This window comes from Odocoileus virginianus, chromosome 12 (assembly GCF_023699985.2).
Source record: "Odocoileus virginianus isolate 20LAN1187 ecotype Illinois chromosome 12, Ovbor_1.2, whole genome shotgun sequence".
Taxonomy (NCBI): Eukaryota; Metazoa; Chordata; class Mammalia; order Artiodactyla; family Cervidae; genus Odocoileus; species Odocoileus virginianus.
The window spans coordinates 53,066,008-53,090,338 of record NC_069685.1 but is presented as its reverse complement, the minus strand read 5'-3'; the positions used below and the strand labels follow the sequence as shown (position 1 = coordinate 53,090,338).

The 24,331-nt window shown below is 37.4% G+C and overlaps 1 protein-coding gene across 9 annotated transcripts in view; it reads right to left on the bottom strand.

Moving 5' to 3' along the window:
- TAOK3 (TAO kinase 3) overlaps positions 1-24,331 on the bottom strand; it is a 183,611-nt gene that overhangs the window by 118,996 nt on the left and 40,284 nt on the right. Inside the window, exon 1 of one of the 9 annotated variants that reach the window (XM_070475286.1) lies at positions 11,344-11,504. The exons of the other annotated variants lie outside the window; for them this stretch is intronic. The gene's annotated coding sequence lies outside the window, so the exon portion shown is untranslated. Of the gene's footprint in view, positions 1-11,343; positions 11,505-24,331 lie in introns of those variants that run through there. 9 annotated transcript variants of the gene reach the window in all.

Sequence of the window (24,331 nt, the reverse complement as noted above, 5' to 3'; positions counted from 1 at the left end):
TATTATGATATATATTTTTCTCTTCTCAGATCATCCCTCTTTAACTTCCACAAATTACATGACTTATGAACAAAATTTAAATTAAAAATGTCTCTTTTAAAATTTTGGTATGCTTTCAGATATTTTGTTCATAAATGTCTTTTGTCATCCTCTGTCTCCATTCACTCGTCTTTAAGTGGGGAAAATGAAACATAGCATGACTTTCTGTACACACAGATCAAGGAAGGAAACTGAAGTAACCTGTGCCATCCTCAATAAATGGATCATATCTACATTCTGCTGGAGGGGTCAGGAGAAGAACAAAAAGGTTAGTAAGATGAAAAAATAGGTCAAGCCCTAGGTTTCAGAATAAATGATGGTGCAGGGTTTGGCTATCTCATCTCTACTGCCAATTACTGAAGGCAGTTTAGATGCTAGTTAAGGATATTAGATCAGATACAAGATTACCTGTATACGAAGCGAGCTTCTGCCTGACTTAAAGTATGGTGAAGTAACTCAACTTCTCTAAGCCTCAATTTCTCATGAGTTAATACGGACACTCAAAATACCCATAACTTATAGGTTGTTGTAAGGACTACATGAGATTTTTCAAGCAGGAGGCTAGCTGTCACACATCAAGACCCACTTAATAAATTCATCAGCTATATTGCTAGTGGGACTTCCCTGATAGCTCAGTTGGTAAAGAATCCACCTGCAATGCAGGAGACTCTGGTTCACTTCCTGGGTCAGGAAGATCTGCTGAAGAAGGGATAGGCTACCCACTATAGTATTCTTGGGCTTCCCTGGTGGCTCAGCTGGTAAAGAATCTGCCTGCAATGTGGGAGACTTGGGTTTGATCCTGGTTGGGAAGATCCCCTGGTGAAGGGAAAGGCTACCCACTCCAGCATTCTGGCCTGGAGAATTCCATGGGCTGAACAGTCCACAAATGGCAGTCCTTATTTTGTATGTAAACAGATACTCCTATACATGCATGCTCTGCTGCAGCAGAGGACAATAAGTAAGTAATTATAGGGAAGTAACAAAAACGTGTATCAGACAGACTTTTCTACCTGTGTTAGACTTGTGTAAGGATTAGGCATGTATGCGTATATCCCTTGGGAAAAATACTGTATCAGCTGATATAAGGTAAGACAAGGAAGTGGAAAAGAAATTAAAGATGGTTTCAAGTCTGAGTGATTAGGATGATTAAAGTGTCACAACTAAATCACTAAAAAGCAGTACATTCTGAGGTAATTCTGATGAGGTCTGCTTTAAATGGGTTGAGTTCAACACATGAAAGCAAGATAACTCACAGCAAGCAGCTGGAGGAACAGGATACAATGTCAATTTCTTTTAAACTGAAGTACAGTTAATTCACAATGTTTCAGGTATACAGCAAAGTGATTGTTTTATACACACACAGATACACATATATAACTTTTCAGATTCTTTTCCACTATATTACAGGTTATTTTTTAAATTAATTAATTTATTTTACAATATTGTATTGGTTTTGCCATACATTGACTTGAATCTACCATGGGTATACATGTGTTCTCCATCCTGAACCCCCCTCCCACCTCCCTCCCCATCCCATCCCTCTGGGTCATCCCAGTGCACCAGCCCTGAGCACCCTGTATCATGTATCAAACCTGGACTGGTGATTCATTTCACATGTGATAATTTACATGTTTCAATGCCATTCTCCCACATCATCCCACCCTCGCCCTCTTCCACAGAGTCCAAAAGACTGTTCAATACATCTGTGTCTCTTTTGCTGTCTCACATACAGGGTTATCATTACCATCTTTCTAAATTCCATATATATGCATTAGTATACTGTATTGGTATTTTTCTTTCTGGCTTACTTCATTCTGTATAATGGGCTCCAGTTTCATCTACCTCATTAGAACTGATTCAAATGTATTCTTTTTAATGGCTGAGTAATGTTCCATTGTGTATATGTACCACAGCTTTCTTATCCATTCGTCTGCTGATGGGCATCTAGGTTGCTTCCATGTCGTGGCTATGATAAGCAGTGCTGCGATGAACATTGGGGTTCACATGTCTCTTTCAGATCTGGTTTCCTCGGTGTGTATGCCCAGAAGTGGGATTGCTGGGTCATATGGCAGTTCTATTTGCAGTTCTTTAAGGAATCTCCACACTGTTCTCCACAGTGGCTGTACTAGTTTTCATTCCCACCAACAGTGTAAGAGGGTTCCCTTTTCTCCACACCCTCTCCAGCATTTATTGTTTGTAGACTTTTGGATAGCAGCCATTCTGACTGGCATGAAATGGTACCTCATTATGGTTTTGATTTGCATTTCTCTGATAATGAGTGATGTTGAGCATCTTTTCATGTATTTGTTAGTCATCTGTATGTCTTCTTTGCAGAAATGTTTCTTTAGTTCTTTGGCTCACCTTTTGATAGGGTCTTTTATTTTTCTGGAATTGAGCTGCAGGAGTTGCTTGTATATTTTAAAGATTAATTCTTTGTCTGTTGCTTTGTTTGCTAGTATTTTCTCCCATTCTGAAGGCTGTCTTTTCACCTTACTTATAGTTTCCTTTGTTTTGCAGAAGCTTTTAATTTTAATTAGGTCCCATTTGTTTATTTTTGCTTTTATTTCTAATATTATGGGAGGTGAGTCATAGAGGATCCTGCTGTGGTTTACGTCGGAGAGTGTTTTGCCTATATTTTCATCTAGGAGTTTAATAGTTTCTGGCCTTACATTTAGATCTTTAATCCATTTTGAGTTTATTTTTGTGCATGGTGTTAGAAAGTGTTCTAGTTTCATTCTTTAACAAGTGGCTGACCAGTTTTCCCAGCACCACTTGTTAAAGTGATTGTCTTTTCTCCAATGTATATTCTTGCCTCCTTTGTCAAACATAAGGTGTCCATAGGTTCGTGGATTTATCTCTGGGCTTTCTATTCTGTTCCATTGATCTATATTTCTGTCTTTGTGCCAGTACCATACTGTCTTGATGACTGTGGCTTTGTAGTAGAGACTGAAGTCAGGCAGGTTGATTCCTCCAGTTCCACTCTTCTTTCTCAACATTGCTTTGGCTATTCGAGGTTTTTTGTATTTCCATACAAATTGTGAAATTATTTGTTCTAGTTCTCTGAAAAATACCGTTGGTAGCTTGATAGGGATTGCGTTGAATCTATAGATTGCTTTGGGTAGTATACTCATTTTCACTATACTGATTCTTCCGATCCATGAACACGGTACATTTCTCCACCTATTTGTGTCCTCTTTGATTTCCTTCACAGTATTTTATAGTTTTCTATATATAGGTCTTTTGTTTCTTTAGGTAGATATATTCCTAAGTATTTTATTCTTTTTGTTGCAATGGTGAATGGAATTGTTTCCTTAACTTCTCTGTTTTCTTATTGCTAATGTGTAGGAATGCAAGGGGTTTCTGTGTGTTAATTTTATATCCTGCTACTTTACTATATTCATTGATTAGCTCTAGTAACTTTCTGGTGGAGTCTTTAGGGTTTTCTATGTAGAGGATCATGTCATCTGCAAACAGTGAGAGTTTTACTACTTCTTTTCCAATCTGGAGTCCTTCCATTTCTTTTTCTGCTCTGATTGCTGTGGCCAAAACTTCCAAAACTATGTTGAATAGTATTGGTGAGAGTGGGCACCCTTGTCTTGTTCCTGACTTTAGGGGAAATGCTTTCAAATTTTCACCATTGAGGATAATATCTACTGAGGGTTTGTCATATATAGCTTTTATTATGTTGAGGTATGTTCCTTCTATTCATGCTTTCTGGAGGGTTTTTATCATGAATGGTATATTACAGGTTATTAAAGACACTGACTATAATTCCCTGTGCTATACAGTAGGTCCTTACTGTTCATCTATTTTATATACAGTAATGTGTATTTGTTAATCCTAAACTCTTAATTTCTCTCTCTTCACAATGTCTACTCTTAAACTGTTGATTTTGATGTCACTAGCATAGAACTGCCAATTGAAATCAAGAATGAACTCTACATGGGAGAGAAGAGTGTGAAGAATGGGCAGAGAACTAATATCTAAGTCCCAGAAAAGCTCAGTTAGTTTAATTGGTGGTTCCACCATGTATTGGGCTTCCCTTGTGGCTCAGGTGGTTAAGAATCTGCCTGCAATGCAGGAGACCTGGGTTCGATCCCTGGGTTGGGAAGATCCCCTGGAGAAGGAAAAAGCTACCCACTCCAGTATTCTGACTGAGAGAATTCCATGGACTGTATAGTCCATGGGGTCGCAAAGGCTTCCCTGATAACTCAGTTGGTAAAGAATCCACCTGCAATGTAGTAGACCCTGGTTCGATTCCTGGGTTGGGAAGATCCTCTGGAGAAGGGATAGGTTATCCACTCCAGTATTCTTGGGCTTCCCTTGTGGCTCTGCTACTGCTACTGCTGCTAAGTCGCTTCAGTCGTGTCCGACTCTGTGCGACCCCATAGACGGCAGCCCACCAGGCTCCCCTGTCCCTGGGATTCTCCAGGCAAGAACACTGGAGTTGGTTGCCATTTCTTTCTCCAATGCATGAAAGTGAAAAGTGAAAGTGAAGTTGCTCAGTCATGTCCAACTCTTCGCAACCCCATTGACTGTAGCCTATCAGGCTCCTCCGTCCATGGGATTTTGCAGGCAAGAGTACTGGAGTGGGGTGTCATTGCCTTCTCTGCCTTGTGGCTCTACTGGTAAGGAATCCACCTGCAATGCTGGAGACCTGGGTTCTGTCTCTGGGTTGGGAAGATCGCCTGAAGAAGGGAAAGGCTACCCACTCCAGTATTCTGGCCTGGAGAATTCCATGGATTGTATAGTGCATGGGGCCACAAAGAGTCAGACACAACTGAGCAACTTTTACTTTCACCACCATGTATTAGCTAAATATATGAGCCTGCTAATTCACTGAAGAGCTCTAAGTATCATTTTCCTCATCTGTAAAAGAAAAATAACTACCATATCAAGTGGTTGTGAGAAATAAATGACATAATGAATACAAAGCCTTCAGCACAATGATTAATATATATGTTCTTAAGCAATATGTTTGGGGTCAGGAAGAGGAAGACCATGAAAGGAAACAGAGAAGAAGCGACAGGTTCATGCATTCATTCATACAAACCAGAGTATACCGAGTATCTACAATATTTAAGGCACTGAGCTGGAACAAGAACCCAGAGATGGTAAAGTCATTTGCAGTTCAAATTCAATCAACATTTGTTGAGTACTTTCTTGTGTCAGACAATATGATATGATTTCACTGATCTCACTTAAGGGATATAACACAAGGTGGGAGACTTTTCCAAAGAGATCAGGTGAATAAGTTAGATAAGAACTTAGAAAAGTGCTGCGATGAACATTGGGGTGCACGTGTCTCTTTCAGATCTGGTTTCCTTGGTGTGTATGCCTAGAAGTGGGATTGCTGGGTCATATGACAATTCTATTTCCAGATTTTTAAGGAATCTCCACACTGTTTTCCATAGTGGCTGTACTAATTTGGATTCCCACCAACAGTGTAAGAGGGTTCCCTTTTCTCCACACCCTCTCCAGCATTTATTGCTTGTAGACTTTTGGATAGCAGCCATCCTGACTGGTGTGTAATGGTACCTCATTGTGGTTTTGATTTGCATTTCTCTGATAATGAGTGATGTTGAGCATCTTTTCATGTGTTTGTTAGCCATCTGTACGTCTTCCTTGGAGAAATATCTATTTAGTTCTTTGGCCCATTTTTTGATTGGGTCATTTATTTTTCTGGAATTGAGCTGCAGGAGTTGCTTGTATATTTTTGAGATTAATCCTTTGTCTGTTGCTTCATTTGCTATTATTTTCTCCCAATCTGAGGGCTGTCTTTTCACCTTGCTTATAGTTTCCTTTGTTGTGCAAAAGCTTTTAAGTTTCATTAGGTCCCATTTGTTTATTTTTGCTTTTATTTCTAAAATTCTGGGATGTGGGTCATAGAGGATCCTGCTGTGATTTATGTCGGAGAGTGTTTTGCCTATGTTCTCCTCTAGGAGTTTTATAGTTTCTGGTCTGAGGAAGCTGTGGTACATATACACCATGGAATATTACTCATCCATTAAAAAGAATTCATTTGAATCAGTTCTAATGAGATGGATGAAACTGGAGCCCATTATACAGAGCGAAGTAAGCCAGAAAGATAAAGACCATTACAGTATACTAACACATATATATGGAATTTAGAAAGATGGTAATGATAACCCTATATGCAAAAACAGAAAAAGAGACTCAGATGTATAGAACAGACTTGTGGACTCTGTGGGAGAAGGCGAGGGTGGGATGTTTCAAGAGAACAGCATCGAAACATGTATATCTAGGGTGAAACAGATCACCAGCCCAGGTTGGATGCATGAGACAAGTGCTCGGGCCTGGTGCACTGGGAAGACCCAGAGGGATGGGGTGGAGAGAGAGGTGGGAGGGGGGACTGGGATGGGGAATACATGTAAATTCATGGCTAATTTATCTCAATGTATGACAAAAACCACTGCAATGCTGTAAAGTAATTAGCCTCCAACTAATAAAAATAAATGGCAAAAAAAAAAAAAAAGAACTTAGAAAAGATGATTAATGCAGGTAAAATGGAAATTACTGGTGATCTTTGAGAAAATCTTTTTGGTTTGCAAGAATGGGGTTGGGATGAGTGGACAAAAAGGGAAGGAAATGTGGGCTAGGGCGGGGTGTATGTGGGGGCAGGGGTGGGGTTAGGTGGTTTACAGGCACACTAGAGCAGAACAAGAAAGTAGTACTGGTTTTTGTAGGTGAAATTAGAGATTGTGCTTGCCTCAAAGAAAGTGAGAAGGGGTCAGTGGAAAGGAAGAGACAAGAATAATTAATACTTCAGTTGGTAAAGCATCCGACTGCAATGCAGGAGACCCCGGTTCAATTCCTGGATTGGGAAGATCTGCTGAAGAAGGGATAGGCTACCCACTCCAGTATTCTTGGGCTTCCCTAGTGGCTCAGCTGGTAAAGAATCTGCCTACAATGTGGGAGACCTGGGTTTGATCCCTGGGTTGGGAAGATCCCCTGGTGAAGGGAAAGGCTACCCACTCTAGTATTTTGGCCTGGAGAATTCCATAGACAATATAGTCCATGGGATTGCAAAGAGTCAGAGCAACTGCTCACTCATTCACTCACTGATTTTTTAAACTGTGAAAAAGAAATACTCAGAAATACTTGGAAAAGAAAATATTTTTTGTACAAATTAGTCACTCAATGAATGAACGACTAAACTAATCAACACTTCGGTAGGCTTGGTGATAAAGAGACATGGAAGAGGCAGATTTTTCTTAACTATGATAATTTCACAAGATTTTAAGAGGATAGACAAAAAATTTTTTCTACAAGTGAAAATCTCATTCTCCTGAACACTATTCAGTAGGGGTGTTCTTTATACTTGCAAAGAGTGTGTGCCAAGATCTCAGGGCAAGGTGCTCTACTATCAGTGAGAATATCTTCAATACCATGTTCTCTATCCCACTTTATCACAAGAGCCAATCAGCACTATCAAAACACCAAATTTACTTCTTTTTTTTTTTTGCAGACTTTTTTTGGGGGGGGCTGCACTGGGTCTTCGTTGCTGTGCATGGGCTTTCTCTAGTTGCGACAAGTGGGGGCTACCTCTAGTTGCAGCACTGTACAGCATGGACGTGAGGACATGAGGGCTTCAGTAGTGATGGCGCATGGGTTTAGCTGCATCGAACCCATGTCCCCTGCATTGGTAAGTGGATTCTTAACCATTCCTAACCAGGGAATTCCCCAAATGTACTTCTAAACATCTACCCAGAAGGATACAACCAGGACCAGGACCAGGAAAGGGATAAACAAAGTGCCTGACACCAATCTCATCCCTTCATTGACTTCTTCTCACCAATTTCTTCACTAGAGAGAAGAGCCTTGTCCTGCTCTAACTTTGGCTCAATAAAAGATATATTGTAAATCCTATCTGGTGTTGGAGAAGACTCTTGAGAGTCCCTTGGACTGTAAGGAGATCCAACCAGTCCATACTAAAGAAGATCAGTCCTGGGTGCTCAGTGGAAGGACTGATGCTGAAGCTGAAACTCCAATACTTTGGCCACCTCATGTGAAGAGCTGACTCATTGGAAAAGACCCTGATGCTGGGAGGGATCGGGGGCAGGAGGAGAAGGGGACAACAGAGGATGAGATGGCTGGATGGCATCACTGACTCGATGGACATGAGTTTGGGTAAACTCTGGGAGTTGGTGATGGAGAGGGAGGCTTGGTGTGCTGTGATTCATGGGGTCACAAACAGTCAGACATGACTGAGTGACTGAACTGAATTGAACCCTTCTTAAAATTATAACCCCTCCCAGTGTCCATCTTGCTGCTTTTATCAGCTTCGAATACACTATGTGCTTAATTTGTATGTGTTCTCTCTCCCCTTTCTAGAATGCAAACCTCTTAGGGCAGGTTTTTTAGTCTGTTTTGTTCATGATTGCATCTCCAGATGTAATGTTGGACAGATATTACTCATGAAAAATAAGAGTTGATGAAAAACTGAGTAAAATCAATCCCATCTTAACAAAGACAATGTTGTGAAAAGTTTCTTTTGCATGGACTTTTGCACAATTTTTCCTGTGTTAATGTTATTTTGCAAATCTCACAATATTTCATATGAATTGGTTTCTTTCGATTAGATTGTGACGTTCTGGAAGATAGCTCCACCTATTATTTTTAATTATTTCCTTATTGCTCTCATGTACTAAATGCCAGCTAATAAATAAAGTCTAGCTACCTCTTCTTTACATTCCTGGTCCTGACTTTTCCTTTTGCTGCCTCATGCCAATGCCACTTTGCTGAAGAGGGTTTGGCATTGTTTCAGCAAAGTCATTCTCCACACTACTTTGTTATGCAGTGATTGAATAGACCATGGTTTTAAGTTGTTGAAATGGCAAGCAGTGTTTTCCAAATGGAATTCTTTTATGAATTACAATGCAATAAAATTGTTCAGTGATTCAACTTGCTGTATTACATTTCATTCACTTAGAGGGAAATTCCACTACAGACAACTGAAGAGAACTCACTTTTATTTTTATTCTCCAGATACTTCACACTTGGTGAGATTTCGCAGACTGAGTACCTGTACCCTCAAAGGTCTCAGAATAGACACGGACTGTTTGGACTAGGTTAACTACAAAATACATTAACCACAAAGAGGCCTTCTTCACAACTTGATCTTCAGTTATTGATTGCCTCTTCCTAGACTTCTTTGTATGATATTTGAGTATTTCTTCATAATCCAGTTTAGAAAAATTTAATTTATGTTTACAAATAAGGAACTCCCTAAGTATTTCTTAACAAGTTTGTAAGACTGCAACATTCTCTAAAAAATGAATGTAAATGGAAATTAAGACAATGTTAAAACAAGCCTCTGATAAATATAACCTCTATTGAGTGAAGTCTTTTGATTTTTTCAAAGTCACATGAGTACAACCGATGTTTCAGGTGTATTTAGTGGTCACTAGTGTTCATTTTAGAAAAATTAGTTACGCCTAGAATAATCAAGCCACAATGGTTAAGTTCCATCTTTAAAAACAGTACATGTAATAAATATACTTTAGAATACTTATGAATTTTTGCCTGGCTAAAACATTTATGACATTTTGATTCCACTTATTTGACTTAGTATGAACAGAATGCTAGATTTCTAATTTAAAAAGTAGGTCTGGGAGAAGGCGAGGGTGGGATGTTTCAAGAGAACAGCATTGAAACATGTATATTATCTAGGGTGAAACAGATCACCAGCCCAGGTTGGGTGCATGAGACAAGTGCTCGGGCCTGGTGCACTGGGAAGACCAGAGGGATCGGGTGGAGAGGGAGGTGGGAGGGGGGACTGGGATGGGGAATACATGTAAATCCATGGCTAATTCATTTCAATGTATGACAAAAACTACTGTAATGATGTAAAGTAATTAGCCTCCAACTAATAAAAATAAATGGGGAAAAAAAAAAAGTAGGTATGCAACAACAAAGGTTTATGTATAGCACAGGGAACTGTAGTCAATATCTTGTAATAATCTATAATGGAAAATAATCTGAAAAATAATATATGTGTATATGTATAAGTGAATCACCTTGCTGTGCATCTGAAACACTGTAAGCCAACTCTACTTCAATAAAATAGCTATATCAAGAAAAAAAAAAAAGAAAGAAATTTTTTACATACTATACTTTGGACTTCAGTCACTTGTTTGTAAAGTACATATATTTAACATTACACTTTTGCTCTCAGAGTTTGTTCTAGATAGCACTTTCAGTTAGAATGTTTCATGATGATGGAAACACTCTATACTTGCAGTGTGCAATACAGCAGCCTGTACCACATGTGGCTACTAAGCAGTTGAAATGTGGCTAGTGTGACTGGGGAACTGAATTTGTAATTCTGCTAAATTTCAATGAAACTGTAATTTAAATAGCTACGTGGCGAGCAGCAACCAGTTGGACAGTAAAGTTCTAGACAGTTCAAAAAACACTGGTAATTATTATTGAAAATAAATAATAATGATTCTCATAACTATACTATAAAGTTTGTATCACTGCCTCAGGAAATGCTGACGCATCTTGACTAATTGTGCAAGAAGTACTGAGGTTTCAGTACTGTTTGACCACTTTATAAATCAACCTTCCACTATCTTCTCCCTCCCTGCCATCACTTGTGGCCTCTACTCTCTCTTTGAAATCAATTGTGAAACAAAAAGCTAAGATCTAAAAATCTAACCAGTAGCCTAACTCTGACCCTAGGCTGGAGGTATAGCCACTGATGCCACCTCTATAGGGTAACTTCTCCTCAGACTGCTGCTGCTGCTAAGTCACTTCAGTCACGTCCGACTCTGTGCAACTCCACAGACGTCAGCCGAAGAGGCTCCCCCATCCCTGGGATTCTCCAGGCAAGAGTACTGGAGTGGGGTGCCATTGCCTTCTCCACTCCTCAGACTAGTCACATTCAATTAACTCTTGACCAGGTTGTCTTTGTTTTAAGCAGGAATGAAAGAGAACCACAATAAGAAACAGGAACTGTTGCACTTAGTTATCACACAGCAGTGAGAGTGTACATATGTATGTGTGTTTTCACAGGGTCTAAGAGAGCAATTATACCTACCCCTTCCTTCTTCTTCCTGTTAGCTAAGTTTTCAAGCTCTTGACAGAAGAGTCCCACAGCTAACTAAAAGTAATTCCTCTCTGAATTGTTAGCGAAGTTCAGGGAGTCTTTCCTTAAAAGACTACTTGTTCTCAATAGCTGCTTGAAAGAGACTGCTAGAACTTAAGCTTGGTTTCTTTTCTCATTTTAAAAAACAACATTAATGCTTACACTAGGATAAAACTCTTTCTTTCACATACCTGTGTGTCAGTCGCTCAGTCATGTCCGTTTCTTTGTGACTCCGTGAACTGTAGCCCTCTAGGCTCCTCTGCCCACAGAATTCTCCAGGCAAGAATACTGGAGTAGGTTGCCATTCCCTTCTCCAGGAGATCTTCCCTACCCAGGGATCAAATCCGGGTCTCCTACATTTCAGGCAGACACTTTAACCATCTGAATCACCACGGAAGCACCTTCACATACCTAATAGCATTCAATTATTTTAACGTCCTGGTAAGATAGGAAGATGTCATGATTATTCTGACTTTTTTATGAGTGGCATCTGATTCCCACTTTCTCACATTTTTCTGGTATACCAACCCTTCTACATGGCAAGAGTGCTACCCAACAATGGCTCTGGGGAAAAGTGGACACTGTAGAAAAAACTATGATCCACTTCTTTATGATATTTGGGTGTAATTAACAGCTCTCAAATTTAGTCCTTGAAACTTTTTCATTCCTTTCTTGGTACTACATAGTTTTAAAGTGGTTTAAAAGGGAAATATGAAAAGTATCCATACTTTTGCTTGGGAAGATTTCTATTATTTGTCTACTTAATATATGATCTCTGATACAGTTGGTTAAATGCTTATAATCATCCTTCTATTATATTGTTACTAGTCATATAAATAGGTTTACCATATTTCCTTGATGATGTTGGTAGCTCTTTTCTGCTTATGTGAGAGTATGGAGGAAGGATTTAAAGAATGGGACAGATAGAAGTCAAGAATATGTAAGTCATATAGTGAAGATGATGTTAATATGTTCTGAGTTTTAGAGCCTCAGGACTGTTGGAAAACTAATCACATTCATAAGACATTTCACAACTATATTATTTCCTCAATAAATTTATAAATAATAGCTACTGGTTGTACATACAGAATTAGTGTAGATATTCATAGATTGTCTGTAGTTGCTACTTGTTCTTATAAATGTTTTGTGAATATTCATGCAATTTTGTTTTTTGAGCATACCATGAAGCTTGTAGGATTTTAGTTCCCTAACCAGGGCTCAAACCTGGGCCCTTGGCAGTGAACTCAAGAGTCCTAACCACTGGACAGCTAGGGAATTCCCCATTTTTTTTCTTTTTTAAATACAATTAACGAATTGTGTCAAGAAAAGGACTGTATTGGTCCTTTCTTCAAAATTAACACAATAAAATTGCAAATCTGTTCTTTCAGTAAAAGTAGGGACTAAAAGGACTCAGAAATAGGTTTGTTCTAATGACATTTGTATCAGTGAAAATAAAGGCTAAAATAATTCATAAATAAGCTTGTCAAAAGGATCTCCACCAGTAAGCAGGAAAAACTCTTACTAGCACTATAATAAAACATGGTCCCGGGCTATCCCTCATAGGAATCTCATAAGACTAAGGAGAGCTCATCTCATTTAGAAATGAATACTAATAAAAAATGCTGTCATAGATCAGATGGAAACTGAATTAAAAAAAAAAAAAGGAAGTATTCAATGAAGTAATTGCTATATAAAACCGGGGCTCATGGCAGGGATATTAAGAGTCAACCCAAAAAGGGAATGAAAAGTGAGGTGGCAGAAGTCAAGAGAGATGTGAGAATAAAATAAAATCACTACTGAAATGTAGCCTGCACTGGGAAGCAGGGTGAAAATATGCAATGCTGAAGAAGCATGGTAGACATGTAGCATAGAATTGAGAAAATTAACCAGACAGCCCTGAACAAAGTTTTAAAAATCAGAGAAAATTAGAGTTTTTGTGATGAACATACTCATAATCAGTAACTAGGAAGAGGATGAAAATATACTAAAATTTTAAAATTAAGGTAATTTTTTAAAAAAGCTTTCTAAGAATAAGATTTAAAGCTACATACAGATTGAAAGGGTCCACAGTATGCCAGGGAAAAGGAACACAGAATAATTAAACACTGAAACATTTCCTAATTAAGTTACTAAATTCCAAAGATTAAAGAAAAAAAATTCTTCAGGCATTCAGACAAAAAAGGCTCAAGAATAAGACTGGGAAAATATTTGCAATCTAAAGACTACAATAAATCCAATATTTATCCACTTGAATTACTAGTTTAAAAATTAACATTCATCATCACAATAGTTTTTCACATATGCATTACTTATTTTATAAAAGAAACCTTAGATAAAAATTATAGAAAATTAAAACAGATTAACTGAATAAAACTGTTAAACCTAAGTGATTCCTTAGTATTAAGGATTAAATTTTTTTAAGAAAATTTAGTACCATATGGTTTGGCATTTATTTAGACTAGTTAAACTTCACAGAAGAAATACAGTTAGATCATATAAGCAATTGTGATTTTTAAAACAAGCAACAATGCCATAATTTTGGAATATATTAGTTACCCATGTTTCTATAACCTATAACCAGTTAAGTAATTTTTTTCTTTTTCTAAAAATTTTTGTTGGAGTATAGTTGATTTACAGTATTGTGTTAGTTTCTGCTGTTAACCAGTCATGTCTTAAACAACTGTAATAAAGTAAGGTAATTTTCTTGGGGTAGGGACATAGACAGTTGTGAAAGAATAGCTTCTTACAATTATTTATTTGTAATATTATAGGTTTATGACTAACATCTAATTCAATAATAACAAGCTACAAATGTTTTATAATTGGATTATTCACAAAATCCACAAGATAGCTTATTAGCTTCATTTTACAAATGAAGAAATGAAAGCAAAGCTAAAGGAAACTAATTGCCCTAGGTTGCATATTGAATCAACGGAAATAGAAGAGTATCACTTCTACTATGAATTTTTTGTCTCTAACAGCTTTAGTCACAACTTTGCACTCATATTATTTTGGCTACTGAATAACACCGATCTAAAACAGAGCCTGTAGTATCATGATCCAGCACAACAAAATCACGATGAGAATGCTGAAAGACTGGGGGGAAAATACATTTTGGGAAACACAACAGATGAGAATTCCATCAGTCAAAAAAGCACTTATCTGATAAGACTATTCTGCTGAGTCTTATATAAAAAACTGGAGTGAAAATGAAACTGACAAAAACCAATCCCTGTTATTAAAGAGGGGGGAAATGCAGAAAAGATGCTGAGCAGCTAATTAATAAAGAGTTAAAAGAAAACACAATGAAATCGTCTCAAAATGACAGTTTAAAACCCATACATAATAGGGAGCCAACCACCTAGGGGAAATGGTGGATCTTAGTAGAAAGGTCGGGCCGGACATTACAGAGGAAGGTGTTTTCAGCTGTATTACAATGAAAGAAAGGCCATCTCATAACTTCACCTAACAGGGACACCTAAGGATTATTGTCAATAGTAACACCTTTACAAGGTTGTATTAGATACTTTAATGGTAATTTTTTATGCAAGAGAAATGATTAAATTGTCCAGTAATCTAGCGATTACTAGATGTCCAGTAAACTAGAGATCTCTTCAAGAAAATTAGAGATACCAAGGAACAATTTCATGCGAAGATGGGCACAATAAAGGACAGAAACGATATGGACCTAACAGAAGCAGAAGATATTAAGAAGAGGTGGCAAGAATACACAGAAGAACAATACAAGAAAGATCTTCATGACCCAGATAACCACGATGGTGTGATCACTCACCTAGCGCAGGACATCCTGGAGTGTGAAGTCAAGTGGGCCTTAGGAAGCATCACTATGAACAAAGCTAGTGGAGGTGATGGAATTCCAGCTGAGCTATTTCTAATCTTAAAAGATGATGCGGTTAAAGTGCTGCACTCAATATGCTAGCAAATTTGGAAAATTCAGCAATGGCCACAGGACTGGAAAAGGTCAGTTTTCATTCCAATCCCAAAGAATGTTCAAACTACCGCACCATTGCACTTATCTCACACGCTAGCAAAGTAATGCTCAGAATTCTCCCCCTGCAGAAGGAAACGGCAATCCACTCCAGTATTCTTGCTTGGAGAATTCCATGGACAGAGGAGTCTGGTGGGCTATAGTCCATGGAGTCACAAAGAGTTGGACATGACTGAATGACTAACTTTCACACACTAGCAAAGTAATGCTCAAAATTCTCCAAGCGAGGGTCCAACAGTACATGAACCAAGAACTTCCAGATGTTCAAGCTGGATTTAGAAAAGGCAGAGGAACCAGAGATCAAATTGCTAACATACAATTTGATTCCTGAGAAATAGGTATGTAGGTCAGGGAGCAGAAGTTAGAACCGGACACAGAACAATGGACTGGTTCCAAATTGGGAAAGGAGTACATCAAGGCTGTATATCATCACCCTGCTTTTTTAACTTACATGCAGAGTACATCATGCAAAATGCTGGGCTGGATGAAGCACAAACTGGAATCAAGATTGCCAGGAGAAATATCAATAACCTCAGCTATGGAGATGACACCACCCTTAATGGCACAAAGTGAAGAGGAACTAAAGAGCCTCTTGATGAACGTCAAAGAGAAGAGTGAAAAAGCTGGCTTAAAACTCAACATTCAAAAAATGATCATGGCATCTGGTCCCATCACTTCATGGCAAATAGAAGGGGAAACAGTGGAAACAGTGACAGACTTTATTTTCTTGGGCTTCAAAATCACTGCAGATGGTGACTGCAGCTATGAAATTAAAAGATGCTTGCTCCTTGGAAGAAAAGCTATGACCAACCTATACAACATATTAAAAAGCAGAGACATTACTTTGCTGACAAAGGTCTGTCTAGTCAAAGCTTTGGTTTTTCCTGTAGTCATGTATGGATGTGAGAGTTGGACCATAAAGAAAGCTGAGTGCCAAAGAATTGATGCTTTTGAACTGTGGTGTTGGAGAAGACTCTTGAGAGTCCCTTGAACTGCAAGAAGATCCAACCAGTCAATCCTAAAGGAAATCAACTCTGAATATTCATTGGAAGGACTGATGCTAAAGCTGAAGCTCCAATACTTTGGCCACCTGATGTGAAGAACTGACTCAATGGAAAAATCCCAATGCTGGGAAAGACTGAAGGTGGGAGGAGAAGGGGACAACAGAGGATGAGATGGTTGGATGGCATCACCGACTCGATGGACGTGAGTTTGGTAACCTGCAGGAGTTGGTGACGGACAGGGAAGTCTGGTGTGCTGCAGTACACAGGGTTGCAGAGTTGGACATGTCTGAGCAAAGGAACTGAACCTATCCAGTAATCTGAGGCCAAAAATTTAAAGAAATGAAAACTCAACATTTTATTTAAAGGAAAACAAAGACAACCTCTTCTGAAGAACTGGAGTAAATAATTATGGCTTGTCTAATTTGGTGACTCAGAGTAGTTATTTACCATTATTGCTCTTGAAGTTCTGTTGGCTTTTCTGCTTAGTATTTGCTAAAATTTTCTCCACACCATGACTTTAATCTTGTCTGCCTTTCTCTAAAAGTAGTAAAATGAATGGTGCTGCTGGTGGAGAAAACAAAGCCCAAGAAGGAAGTCCTAGGCCCTTCCAAGACCACAAAATGCAAATCTTTTAGCAGTGACATTTTAATTTTCCATCACAGAACACACCATCCATATATCTTCTAGAGTTACAACTGTATATTTGTCTAGGATTTCCTGAAATTAATGTTAAAGGAAGTCTTCAGTTTGCAAAAGTGTTGGGTTCCAAATGTTTGCTTCCAAGTTAAGTATCTGTTTTTACCCACAAATCAATGTTTCATAAGAAATTTAAGTTAGCTCACAGAGTTTATTAACTATAATGCAAATCTAATACTTTATTTTGCATTTTAAAATATCTTTTAAAAGTACAGTTGAGATACAAATAATCATGCAAATCAGAAAATACTGAATTGAGTAATACTTTAAAAACTCTATCTTGAATTAAGACAGAGTAGATAAAAATGACATAGCAAGTGGAAACTTGAGACTATTGTGAACTGAACTTTTTGATTACTTAAAGACTTTAGGGACTGCTGACATTAGCCCTGTATTAAATCTAATTTCAATAAAAAGTGTATGACTCTTCTGTCGCTCAACACACAATACATCATTAGCACTAAAACCACAGAACATCAAGGTTAGAAAAGACTTCAGAGATTACATTAAATTTGACCTCACTTTGGACGTGGAGAAAACAGATTCAGATGGAATAACTTAATATAAGTTATGCAACCAATTAGTTCTGGAACTTAAATCCCATCCTAATTTTCATCTAGTATCTTTTCCATTATTGGGGCTTCCCACGTGGTGCAGTGGTAAAGAATATGCCTGCCAATGCAGGAGATCCAGGTTCAATCCTGTGGTCAGGAAGATTCCCTGGAGTAGGAAATGGCAACAGGCTCCAGTATTCTTGCCTGGGAAATCTAATGGACAGAGCAGCCTGGTGAGCTACGGTCCATGGGGGCACAAAGAGTTGGACATGACTGAGGGCACACACACACATCTGTTCCATCATAATAATGCTTACTAGTCATAATCAATGCCATGTTTTTTCTCAGAAATAAAGTAAAAAGAAAAAATTACCATAACCATTTTATCAGCATAATTTAGCATTATCTAGTGAAGCTGGGGATGTGTATACCAATTGACTGTGATATGGGCATATGAATTCATTAAGACATTGTTTGAAATGGTAAAAAATGAGAACAACTTAGACATCTATCAACAGGGGAAAAATAATCATGTTACAGTCATCTGATGTGTCAATAAATGCCATACTACAGTTTCTTTATTTTATTATTTTATTTTTTGGCAGTGCCACATGTCATGCAGGATCTTAGTTCCCTCACCAAGGTGCACTGGAAGCACAGTCTTAATTACTGGACCGCTAGGGAAGTCTCTGCCATACCGCATTTTTAATCAGTGGACCTGATTTAACTATTTCCTATATAAGTCTCAAAAACATAATGAAAGAAAAACCAACTTGAAGAAATACACACAGGATATATTGAAATTGATGAAAATTTCAACACAAAGCCTACATATTACTTGTAGAAAAGCACATATAATAAGAGTACAAATAGGAAGGGGAAGGAAACACACCAACTTCAGAAGATTAGACAGATCTTGGAAAGGAATGGAACTGGGAAGGGGTACAAGGAAGACTTCAATTCCACAACACTGTATTTTTTTACAAAAATTAATTCTGAGAGAGAAGTTCATAGATGTTAACTACAGTCCACAAGTTTGAAACACTTTAACATAAAAAAAAAAATCCTTCTCTCCCCCAAAGAGGAACTAAAAATCGACTAGATTGAACAGTTATTTGAGGTAATTATGAGAGTCCTAGGAAAGAATGAATTATGTATATGTACACGACAGAGACAAGTTTTGGGAAGTAAAATTAAGTAAGTATAAATGACAAAAATTGATGGAAAAATACTAAATAAAGGAGACTGTGAATTTTGGATTGGATAACTCTACAAGTTCACCATAAGCTGGTAGGCACTGCTAATAGGACAGTTTGACTGCTGCTGGAATATTTTTTAGGATCGTGAGAAAAGGAGGTTATTATGAGGTACAAAAGCAAATAAGGGCACTGACAAAGATCACAAGGGGATAGGATAGGACACTGCAAAAATGTGACCTAAGGCGGTTTCCAGTTATTTGATTTCTTAGATCTCCCCTCAATTTATGCCTAATGCTAGTGTCTAAATTAAATTTAAAATGAGCAAAGGATTTGGACACATATTTGTCCAAAGACAGACAAGTGGCCAAAAATCACTGGAAAAAATGCTCAATGCTATTAGTCATAAGGGACTGGGGGCAGGAGGAGAAGGGGACGACAGAGGATGAGATGGCTGGATGGCATCACTGACTTGAAGGGCATGAGTCTGAGTAAACTCCAGGAGTTGGTGATGGACAGGGAGGCCTGGCATGCTGCAATTCATGGGGTCGCAAAGAGTCGGACACGACTGAGCAACTGAACCGACTGACTGACTGACTGACAAGTAAATCAAAACCAGAATGAGATACCACTTCACACCTAAGGGTGGCTATAATTTATTTTGGCCACACCACGTGGCATATGGGATTTTAGTCCCCTGACGAGGGATGGAACCCGTGCTGCCTGCATTGGGAACATGGAGTCTCAATCACTGGACCACCGGAGAAGTTCTTATAATTTTTTATAATGGCAAATAAGTGTTGGCAAAGATGTGAAGATATTTGAACCCTATTACATTGATGGCAGAAATACAAAATAGTGCAGCTGCTGTGGAAAACACTTTGTTCGTTCCTCAAAAAAATTAAACATAGTATTATGAGCAATGTACTGCTAGCAATGATCCAGCAATTCTACTCCTAGGTAAAACTGAAAACCAGGACTCAGATACTTGTGTACCAATGTTCACAGCAATATTATTCATAGTAGAAAGGTAGAAATAGCCTGCGTCCATCAAGAGATGAAAGGATGAACAAAATATGATTTATACTTACAAAGGACCATTATACAGTCATAAAAAAGCAATGAAGTTTTGGAACATGATATACCATGGATGGGCCTTGAAAATATGCTAACTGAAATAAGACAGACACAAAAGGACAGATATTGTATGATTCCACTTGCATAAAATATCTTAGAAAAATTGAACTGAACTGAATGGAGAAATAAACAAAGAACAGACTTATGGACATGGGGAGAGGGGAGGAAAGGGTGTGATGTATACAGAAAGTAACATGGAAACTTACATTACCATATGTAAAATAGATAGCCAATGGGAATTTGATCTATGTCTCAGGAAACTCAAACAGGGCTTCTGTATCAACCTAGAGGGGTGAGATGGGAAGGGAGATGGGAGAGAGGTTCAAGAGGGACGGGATATATGTATAACTATGGCTGATTCATGTTGAGGATTGACAGAAAACAACAAAACTCTGTAAAGCAATTATTCTTCAATTAAAAAAGAAAAAAGAAATCTGTAATAATTAAAATATTTAGACTTACTCTAATTTATATTTTCAGATTAATAAAGTTTAACATTTTCCCACTTAATGGGAAACTATTTGTAATCCCTTTTAATCCCATGCCTAGTAAAATATGTCTAGCATCACAGGTCTAGTGAAATTTAGTGATCTTGTAAAGGCTTATGACTTTTTTATATTTTGAAAGTTAAGTTTTATAGAAGTTTAAACCATCACTTCTTGAAACTGATGCTCGCAGCACATGATTAATGAAACATGAGAGTATATTGATTATGCCAGGATACCCAATAGGATATCGGGTTCAGTTCAGTTCAGTTCAGTCACTTAGTCATGTCCGACTCTTTGCGACCCCATGAACTGCAGCACGCCAGGCCTCCCTATCCATCACCAACTCCCGGAGTTTACCCAAATTCATGTCCATTGAGTCGGTGATGCCATCCAACCATCTCATCCTCTGTCGTCCCCTTCTCCTCCTGCCTTCAAACTTTCCCAACATCAGGGTCTTTTCAAATGAGTCAGCTCTTCGCATCAGGTGATATTATGTCTTTTTTTTTTCTGTTTCCCCTATTTGCCTAGTAGATGACAGATTTGTTTTGGCACAAGCTCACCAGTAAACAGCATCTTGCTACCATTTCCTATACACTTTGTTTCACATACTTGATTATCAACCTGTCTCCCTGCAACCTGTTGGAGGCCCAGGGCAAGTAAGTGATCAGCTCATAGTCATGACCAACATTTTACAAATAATATGTAATAATTATCAATTTGATACATGATGGTCAACCACACTGAACTGTAAGCTCATTGATATAACTGTTTTATTGTTGTTGTTGTTTAGTCACTAAGTCCTGTCCGACTCTTTGCAACCCCATGGACATGTAGGTGTCCATCTGTAGCCTGCCCGGCTCCTCTGTCCATGGGATTTCCCCGGCAAGAATACTGGAGTGGGTTGCCATTTCCTTTTCCAGGGGATCTTCTTGATCCAGGGATCAAACCTGGGTCTCCCCCACTGGCAGGCAGAGCCCTTTTTTATTATTCAGGAAATAAAAAAGGACTTTCTGTTAGCAACTGCTTTAAAGTAAAGAGGCCTTCATGCTGATGGAAGTTCAAGGAAAAATAGGGTCCTCAAGCTGTAATACTTCAGAGTCAGAGTAGATGAACTGAAAATGAATCACACTGCTATTTATAATGATAAAATGTTTGGAAACAACCCAAATGTCCGTCAAAAAGAAACTGGGACAATTACACTTGACTGTGTACCCAACAGAACCAGAGACAGATCTATAGCAAAGATGTCTACTAATGTACTGTGAGTAAACAGTAATAGGCATGATATGATTACAATTAAAAATAACATCAATAATATGAACAATGTTAGAGATAAAAGAAAAATTTAGAAGAATATGCTTCAAACTGTTTAGTGACTATATCTGGTGGAGGAAAGTTTAGTGTAATATGTAATAGGTAAATTTTATTTGATTGGGGACATCTACTTTCTATACTGTGTACTGCTGTATCATTTAAAATATAAGTATCTTTAATTAAAAATAATTTTAAGCAACAAAATTAATACTTTTGCCTTTGACTCAATTAAAATGTGTGCAAACTCAATAAGTTAGATTTTAAGATATTTCAAGAAAAAAATCATATGCAAAATTCCAAGAAAATAATTTCCTACCATCAGGTATATTTTAAGTAAACAATTTCTACATCCGTTGTTTCACTTATCTGATTGAGGCAGAAATCTTATTTTTAATCAGTGAGGTTCTTATGATACATCTTCATTATTTCTGTAAGTATATATTTTTAAACATTTTTTTAAAAAACAGAGACACAGATAAAGAAGAAAAAAAAGTGTAAGAAAAGATCCCTTTAACAACTGTATTTATAACAACAACCCCCAAAAGTTCAGGAATAAATTCAGTAGAAGTAATATATAGGAACTAGATGGGAAAATATTATAAAATGCTAAGAGATATAATAGAAAATCTAAATAAATGAAATATCTTTGTCCTTTTAATACTAAAAAGATACTATTTCTCTTGAATCTATATATTACATGAAATTCCAATAGATTTTCCTTTTTAACTATTAAAAATTTAACCTAGTACAAGGCTCAGAGAACATTTTCTGTAAAGTATCTGTAACTTTTTAGGTTTTGTGGGTCATATGGGTCATAGGGTCTCTAAAACTACTCAATTCTATCTTGTAGGGTGAATTCTATCTTGTAGTGTGAAAGCAGCCATAGATAATACTTAATAAACTAGTGTGTATTCTAATAAAAACTTATGGACACTGAGATTTGAATCATATAATTTATAAATTTCAAGAAATATTCTTCTTCTTTTTTTCTCCCAATCATTAAAACACTAAAAACTATTCTTGGTTTGCAGGTTACACAAAAACTGGTCACAAGACAGATTTGGTTTGTGGGCTATAGTTTGCCAAATTCTAATCTAGATGAATAAATATCTAATAAATAGTCAGGGAAACTCCATGTGGGGCCGGGGCAGGGGAGGAAGTAACAAAGAAGGAGTTCTTCCATCAGATACTGAAACAAATTGTAAAACTACAGCATATCAAATATTGAGATCTAGCACTGGAAAAGGACAAAAAGATTAATGAAGCAGAGTGGTGGTCTCAAAAAGAACCAAATACATATGATATAGGCGGCACTTCCAATCAGTGTGGGAAGATGAATTATTTGTTCAATAAAATGATATAAAGATAAGTACCTATTCATGCAAAGTAAAAAAAATAAGCCTCTACTTCATTCTTTACACCAAAATAATTCAGATGTTTATGTAGGAAAAACACTGAACCATTACCAATGTAAACAAATACTTTTAAAATCTCAGAGTTTAAGTATGATACAGAATATAGAAAATTAAAGACATTAATTTTGCTAAATAAAAACATTAACCTCCAGAATGATGTTGAAGGGAAATTTCTGAACAGTAACTGAGTAAGTGTGCAGTAGTTTTATGGAGACAACCAGTCCAGATCAGAGCAGAAGGACACAGGGATCCTACAGGGATGTCTTCAAGAAGATGAAACTGATAGATTAACATATCTGAGCATACTAAATGGATATATGAAGAGGATATTTATAATTCTGGCATAGAATATGGTGATTAGTTAACACATTTAATAAAAGAAAAATGAAGCAATCGTTTAGGGAAAATGAACTGTTATACAGAGAAAGCAAATTTAATCATTGTACACTAAAAATCACAGCTGTAAATAATATACAGAATCAGAATAATGGAAGTATTGTCTATTGAGCCAACCAAAAATTATAACTATATCTGGAAGATGGAGGTCAAATGTGTATATATGTAGGTATGTGTAAAAGCTAAATTCTCATCTTTTATCTAAGACTCGAGTACTGAGATGGCAGTCTAAATATGTTCGTTAGAAAGAGAGGGAAAAAAACATAGAGAAAACCTCTACTAAACTTCAAAGTGGTTACTTCTGGCAAACAGGATTTGGGAGTGGGAGTAGAAATGTGAGGCAGAAGACAACTGTTTATCATTATAAACTTTGAAGAAAATTCTTACTTTTTAAACTGCAAAAATGTACAATTTTGATAAAAATATGATTACATAAAAAATTAATGCTTCTTTGGCATAAAACACTATTAAAAGATAGAAAGACAACAAATGGGGAAAATATCTGTCTCATATACTACAAAGACTGTCATTATCCTAAATATATAAAGAGCACTTATAATTCAAAAAGAGAAAGTGAAAAAAGGTAAGGTATCAGAATGGGCAAAAGAAAGTGAATAGCCAATTTACAGAACTATAAATGACCAATGAACATGTGAAGAGATTTTTAACCCCAGTAGCAAAGAAATGTAAATTAAACTATATTGATTTCTTTATTATTGTTCTTACTCAGTCATTAAGTTATGTCTGACTTTTTGCTACCTCACAGACTGCAGTATACCAGGCTTCCCTGTCCTTCACTATCTCCCAGAATTTGCTCAAACTCAAGTCCATTGAGTCGGTGATGCCATCCAACCATCTCATCCTCTGACACCCTCTTCTCCTTTTGCCTTCAATCTTTCCCAGCATCAGGGTCTTTCCCCAGAGCAGCAAAAAATAACTTATTCTTAGATTTTTACCAGCACATTCAGCA